An 8040-nucleotide genomic window follows, 5' to 3' on the forward strand; every position below is an offset into this window, starting at 1 on the left:
CCAGGATCTCAAAACATATATTCGTTCAGTTTAAAAGCAATCATCATTGTTATCAAATCTCAAACATTAACCTGGAGCAAGCGTGATGAACCACCACTTTTACTACTACCCAGGTATCATAAATAATCATTTATTCAAAACTCCATAATTTAACTCATTTATCATAAACATTCTTTCCCGTCTCATACCCGGAGCAAGTGGACAATGCCACTGCCTACTACCCGGGGTCACACATCACATTTCAACATTCTCCATTATTATCCATTTAACACATTCATTTATTAATCATATATGCTTTTATACTCAGCCGTAACCAATAATGGCTTTGCCATAACCCGGCAATAACTCAGCCATCCGGGTCATGGTTCAATCAAGAACCAGCCATTTATCAATAAATATAGCCCTTCGGCTCATGGCATACACGGTACTTCCACTGTCATCCTCCATATCTCATATAATCATCTTCGATCATCATTGATCATAACTTTTTCCCTTGCTTCACTCGCAAGTTACCACATCCCCTAGCTCCTTTCTCATTGCTAGGCATATCATAATGATTTAATACATAAGGGGTGAGATCGGAGGCTTAGAAGCATGAGATTTGGCTTTTAAAACTCAAAAATCAACTTTGGCATGAAAATAGGGCCACGCATACGCGCACTCCACGCGCACGCGTGGAAGGGCACAAAACTCATCAACGCGCAAGCGTCATACGCGCGGATTGAAAAATAGCCAAACGGCGCGTATGCGTCAGCCACGCGTACGCGTGGGTGCACTTGCACCCCAGGCACAAAACTGGCACAATTCTGGCACAACTCTCAGAAAAATGGCTGGGCATTTGGTGCAGCGCATCGACGCGCCCACGCACACCACGCGCACGCGTGGATGGTGCCTTCTTGAAGAACGACGCGTACGCCCCAAGTACGCCTACGCGTGGAGGGTCATTCTGCTAAAAATTTTCTAAGTTAAAAGCTGCAGAATTCACAGATTCAACCCCCAATCTTCCGACGGACATAACTTTCTCATTTTAAATCGTTTTTTGCCCGTTCTTCGAACGGCATGGACATCGCGGATCCAATTTCACTTTTAAACAAGTTTGGCACAAAACAGAAATCCGCAGTCCAAGTTATGTCCCGTCAAAGTATGCCCAAAAACCATATTTTCACACAAAACCACAAAGTGCCATTTTCAAAACAAGCCATTTCCAACTCTTTTCAAAATCAACTAAAACATGCCAATTTCATTCCTTTCTTTGAAATCAATCAAAATATACCAAAATCAGCATCAAGCCTCCTCAACTCACACATTAACACTTTACCACAATTCACAAAACATCATCCCACCATTTTAACCCACTTCACCCAAGTGGCTCAAACTCAAACACATTTACATATCATATACTCTTCCTCATGCCAAATTTCAACAACACTATTTCCAATCAACCATCATTATACAAAATCAATATCATACTCACTAACACGTGGTTTCACCCACAAATCAACCTTAATCATTCTTCAAGCATATATCACAACATACGTATCTCTAATGCATCATCATACCATCAAGCTAAGGCATCAATAATCATAATCACATATATGACCACATAATATATCTCAACCAAAACCAAACATACCTCATCTACATAATTTTACCCAAAATTACCAAATTCCACACTCTAACTCTCCCAACCTTATTATTCAATAACCAACCCAATCATTCATATATTCATTATCTGAAATTTATCCAATCACTTGTGTCATCATATAATGCATACGTCAACTTACCTTCCTTACCTCTTTCTGGCCTCCGTCCCAAAATTCACGGCCTCTGGCCCAATTTCACAATTTAAATGCATAAACCACAAATCAATACTCATTACCCAATACATCAAATTTTCAATACACCAAGCATACAAGGCCACACAATTCTCAACCCAATCATTAAACTCATATTACATACCAGCTATGCATATTAGCACCAACCAATAACAAAATTCAAACTTAATCCTAGGGGCATCTAGCCTAGAAACTCTCATCACACCACACGGTACTTAAATGAAACTTAAACCGTACCGCTTGTAGCCAAACCAATTGAGCCTCTTCTTTGGAAGTCTTCACCAACCTTAGCTCCAAGCCTCACCAAAGCTCCTCAAGCAATACCAATCTCCCAATTGTGCACCAACATCACCAAATACACTAACATAACCAATATCACATACATACATCAACCTAGGGCTCATAAAAATGACAAATCACAAGGGTTTGAGCACTTCTTACCTCAGCCCGTATAAAGTAGGGATATAACCCGCTTAGAATCCATGTTGGAGTATCCCTAATCACCCAAAATCACAAGATTTCAACACTAACTACCTAAAAACGTGTAACAGTGGAGAATTTCGAAAGCTGGGCAGAGATGAATGGAATACTCACCACAAAAATTAGATAGAATTATAGAGGATGAGAAGAGCGACGTGTGGCCACAAACGGCTCGTCAATCGGAGCTCCGTAGCTCAAGTTATGGTGGTTTGAAGATCAAAGAGAGTTAGGTTTTCTCTCTTCTCTTCTCTCTTCCCAAATCAGCGCCCCAACCCTTCCTTTTAGGGTAAAATGAGCTGAAATGCTCATAACTAATGTTTATATATGTTGGGTCTTGGGTCCACTTAGGCCCGGTTCACTTATTTTTGTCCGTTGGCCCAATTTTGGGCCAAAACCCTTTAAGATTAGCGCTCTAAATCGCACTTTAAAAATTTCTACCTCCCCTAATTATAATTCCTCATTCCTTAATCTTATTTACTCATAATCAATTTCCTCAACTGTAGTACCAGACAGATCTTAGCCGGTACTGCCGGTCAAAATTCTACTGCGCGCTTTTACGCAGAAAACTATGTTTTTCGACTCGGAAAAATTCACTGAATCCAAATATCATATTTAAATTATCAAATTCCAATTGCCAAATCTTCCAAGCATATTCGCTCATATTTAACTCATTATTTAATTAATTTCGATTAGACCAGGTATTACATTCTACCCTCCTAACAGATATTTTCGCCCTCGAAAATTCCATCCATCACTGCGAGTACGCGAGCGTAGTCTGCCTTTATATCCAACGCATAACAGTTCCAAGGTCCTTTTACTCTGCGCACTTCCGTTGCCGCGCTCTGATTTCTCCATCTCTGAGGGTCTCGGTCATTCGTTCAACGCTGACCAACAGCCTCGTTCCTTACTTTTATCGTCTCATCAACTCACACCCTATTAAATCTCAAATCATGTCATCAATAATATTGCCATCATTGTTAATCATAGCCATCATCCCACATCATTATAATTAATCAAAGCCTTCTTCATTTTTAGAACTCAAATGAGTTTGGACTAACAAGCTGACAAAATCTTAAGAATCCAACTTACTTTAATAATCTATAAAAGCATTTGAAACACATCTCTTTTGTTAAAGTTATTCAAATCAAAGGTCCTTCTCGAAACTATAACCAACACTCCTTCAAATTCTTGGAAAAAAGAAAAAAAAATTTAACAGCACCTCCCCAATAATTGGAGTTTACCACCCGTCACGAGTTCCCTCAAACCAATCTCAGTACCGCATCAGCATTGCAATTTAAAGGTTTCCAAACTATTCCTCTAAAACCGATCATTATAAATCTTGATTTAAATCCAAGGTCACCATGACCAAACATCATAGCACTCATCTCTCGAACACGACAACTTGCACTCAATCATCATCTAAATCCGATTACGCATCAATGATAATTTTCTCATCCGTTTCAGAACCATCAAGGCTTACAGCCGCAATTAATTCCAATTATCTAGAATCATTATCTGCATAAGCTCACTAAACTTTTAAGTACTCAAAGCATAAAGCATTTCTAATCATACTCCACTTTTCCTTATTATTACCATACTATGCTAATGCTTTAGCAAGCTTCCGCTATGCCACCTTGATTTCTCGTCAAGTATTAGTTTCATCACTTATTTCCTCAAGTACTAAACCACCACTTAACTTGACCGACAATTCAAGTCAACGTTTCCAAATCCATCATTTAGGACCATCCCTTATCTATTTAAATCAAAGGAACTAAAAGTCACGGGTTCAATCCGTTTCATCAAAAATCCAGAAATCAACCAACTACATAACCAACACAACACATCATTCTCAACAGAAAGTCATTTACATCACAGGCATTTATCGATTTGTATTAAGGCAATTACCTCAATCTTACTGTCGCAATCGGCTCGCATCCTGACTCTCTCCTTGTTGGCAATTTCTTGATACATGCCCTGGTAACCCGCACTTGTAACATACACCTAACCCCAATTGGCACGGCCTATTTGGGTGATGACTTCCACATCTCTGATAACTTGAAACATCAGAAGCAGCCGCTGCCCGTTTTCCCTTACCGTTCCTTTGGGACTCCTCACTCGTCGCAAAGTTATTCTGTCCTTGGGGAAAGTGTTGTACGTATCCTCTCTCCTTAAACTATCGACCCCTTGGTGCGCATCCTTCATTGTGCTTTCTATGACTTCCTTTCTCTGCAACCCTCCTTTTCACACACTCTTAAGTAATTTTGCTCTTATTCACCAACTCTAAAAAAGTTCGGATCTCCATTGGTCCCACCGAACTTAAGATGTCGCTCCGGAGTCCTCCTTCATACTTAATGCATTTCCATTCCTCGAAGTCTCCCGGAGCTCCCTGACACATGCGGGAAAACCTGAATAGCTCCTCGAATTTGTCTGTATACTCAGATACGGACATAGCACCTTGCTTCAGCTACAGTAACTCCAATTCCTTGGCTGTCCTGGCGGAATTCGGAAAGTACTTCTTATAGAATTCCACCTGGAAGGCATCCCAAGTGATAGGATCATTCCCCTGTTGTAGGAGACGTCGAGCCCCTTGCCACCAATGCGATGTTTCCCCCGTGAGCAGATAGGTAGCAAATTCAACACACTGCTCTTCAGGCACCAACTGCGCTTGCAGTGCTCGCTCCATGGCCTGAAACCAAGTATCAGCTTCAGTCGGATTGGTGGTTCCCTTGAACTTAGGTGGATTAACCTTTAAGAAGGTTGCCAGTGTCATAGGGCCCTGAGCTTCCCTTCTGCCATTGCCATTATTGTTTATCTGTTGCCCAAGAGCCTCCGCGGTGGCCTGCATAGCAGCAGCCATATTCTCCAACGCCGCCATAAGGTTTACCGGGTTATTCGGGTTGATTTCCGATTCCTGCGTATTAGTACGATCTCTCTCACGTCCCCGACCGGGTCCACGAGGCGCCATCTGGTTCCTATACACACCAAACAATCGATATCAAGTTGATCAGTCTCAATATCAGAAGTATAGTGCTTCAAAGTACCAAAGGTACACTCATGGACTTTATGCTAGATATATCGGTTAGATACCCTAACTAGCACAGGCACAGACTCAGAGTATGCATTGAAGCATAAGCAGTTCCATCCCTCAGGCTCACGAGGATGAACTGCTCTGATACCATAATGTAATACCCTAATATTCAAATCCTTATGCTCGAGTCATAAGTCAATGATATTATGGTGGTACGACTCTCAGGTGGATTTTTAATATATAAAAGTAGGTAATTTCGAAAGGAGTATTAATTGAGAAGCCTGAAAAGAGTAGAAATAAAATCGCGAAGACGTGTCACTCACGTATCGACAACAAAAGATAAATCGTGAAGCCGAAAGCAATATACGGATAAAGCGTAGAGGAGATTAAGAGGTAGATAACAGATAGATATATATAACATAAGTAAATAGCCACTAGTCGCGACCCGCGAAGTTTAGGCCGGCTAGGATACGGTATGAAAGTAGTTGACAATAGTATATCCTAATCTCTCCCGAAGGAAACATGAGAGCCTCTATAGGCAAATTCAAAAGAGTTCAATACATAATATAATCTTTTCAAAACAAAGGTGGAGAGATTCTAAGCAAAACACAAAGGAGTGAAAAGAAAGATCTTCGCCGTCTCTCAGACGACCCACAACTCACTTCTGAGCACCTGGACCTGTTTCTGAAAAATAAGAGATATATACGGAATGAGAACCCCGGGCCCATGGGTTCCCAGTATGGTAAAAGTGTCAAATAAATACAATGCACTGCAATAAAAACCCACTAAGCATCCTAAACTTCTTCACCAATTATCCATCCTAGGTTCTCGCTGATCCATGAATAGGCAACTGTCATAAGGGAGTGCTAAATCTAATTCATGTTTCACATGTTTCCCAACTCGCCGACTCTTCCACGAATCAGACTCAGAATCATAAGCAAAACTATCACCAGTTGTTCTATCTCAACAATTCTATATCAATACATCATACCTTCACCTGGAGCTAGTGAAACCACATCACTGCGTCTACCCAGGGAGTTCAAATTATCTCATTCAATAATCATCATCATCATGCAATCGCATCATCAATTCATCTCATCAAGAACAGCCCTCAACATCCACCGACACCAGCATGAGGGGCCTCTCAGTTGTACAAACACAAGCAATACAGGCAAGTAATACACAAATATGGTACAAGTAGAACAAGTAGCACATAGTCAGGTAACATGGCATATATGATGTAGAAATTCAAAACAAACAGGCAAACCCAAACAATTCAAACATATGCAAATGATGAATGCCTGCCCTATGGTTGATGATATCATCTGTCGATTATATAGCCAACCCGACATGTCCTGGTAGCTAACCATTGGACAGAAACACCGCTTGCAAAGCAAATAGGTTGGAGCTACAACCCCCTTGCTACTGCCCGCTCAACCCAGAGCCAGTGAAATAATCACTACTGCGGCTACTATCCAGGCGGGTGTCTAAAAGCTCAACCTGGAGCGAGTGGATTCACCACTACTGCCGCTACTACCCAGGCATCACAATCTCTGACCTGGAGCAAGTGGGACGAACCACAACCCTTGCTACTGCCCAGGATCTCAAAACATATATTCGTTCAGTTTAAAAGCAATCATCATTGTTATCAAATCTCAAACATTAACCTGGAGCAAGCGTGATGAACCACCACTCTTACTACTACCCAGGTATCACAAATAATCATTTATTCAAAACTCCATAATTTAACTCATTTATCATAAACATTCTTTCCCGTCTCATACCCGGAGCAAGTGGACAACGCCACTGCCTACTACCCGGGGTCACACATCACATTTCAATATTCTCCATTATTATCCATTTAACACATTCATTCATTAATCATATATGCTTTTATACTCAGCCATAACCGATAATGGCTTTGCCATAACCTGGCAATAACTCAGCCATCTGGCTCATGGTTCAATCAAGAACCAGCCATTTATCAATAAATATAGCACTTCGGCTCATGGCATACACGGTACTTCCACCGTCATCCTCCATATCTCATATAATCATCTTCAATCATCATTGATCATAACTTTTCCCCTTGCTTCACTCGCAAGTTACCACATCCCCTAGCTCCTTTCTCATTGCTAGGCATATCATAATGATTTAATACATAAGGGGTGAGATCGGAGGCTTAGAAGCATGAGATTTGGCTTTTAAAACACAAAAATCAAGTTTGGCATGAAAACAGGGCCACGCGTACGCGCACTCCACGCGCACGCGTGGAAGGCCACAAAACTCATCAACGCGCAAGCATCATACGCGCGGACGCGCAGATTGAAAAATAGCCAAACAGCGCGTATGCGTCAGCCACGCGTACGCGTGGGTGCACTTGCGCCCCAGGCACAAAACTGGCACAATTCTGGCACAACTCTCGGAAAAATGGCTGGGCATTTGGTGAAGCGCATCGACGTGCCCGCGCACACCACGCGCACGCGTGGATGGTGCCTTCTTGAAGAACGACGCGTACGCGCCAAGTACGCCTACGCGTGGAGGGTCATTCTGCTAAAAATTTTCTAAGTTAAAAGCTGTAGAATTCACAGATTCAACCCCCAATCTTCCGACAGACATAACTTTCTCATTTTAAATCATTTTTCGCCCGTTCTTCGAACGGCATGGACATCGTGGATCCAATTTCACTTTTAAACA

Source organism: Arachis ipaensis, chromosome B1 (genome assembly GCF_059453495.1).
Source record: "Arachis ipaensis isolate K30076 ecotype BB chromosome B1, ASM5945349v1, whole genome shotgun sequence".
Lineage (NCBI taxonomy): Eukaryota > Viridiplantae > Streptophyta > Magnoliopsida > Fabales > Fabaceae > Arachis > Arachis ipaensis.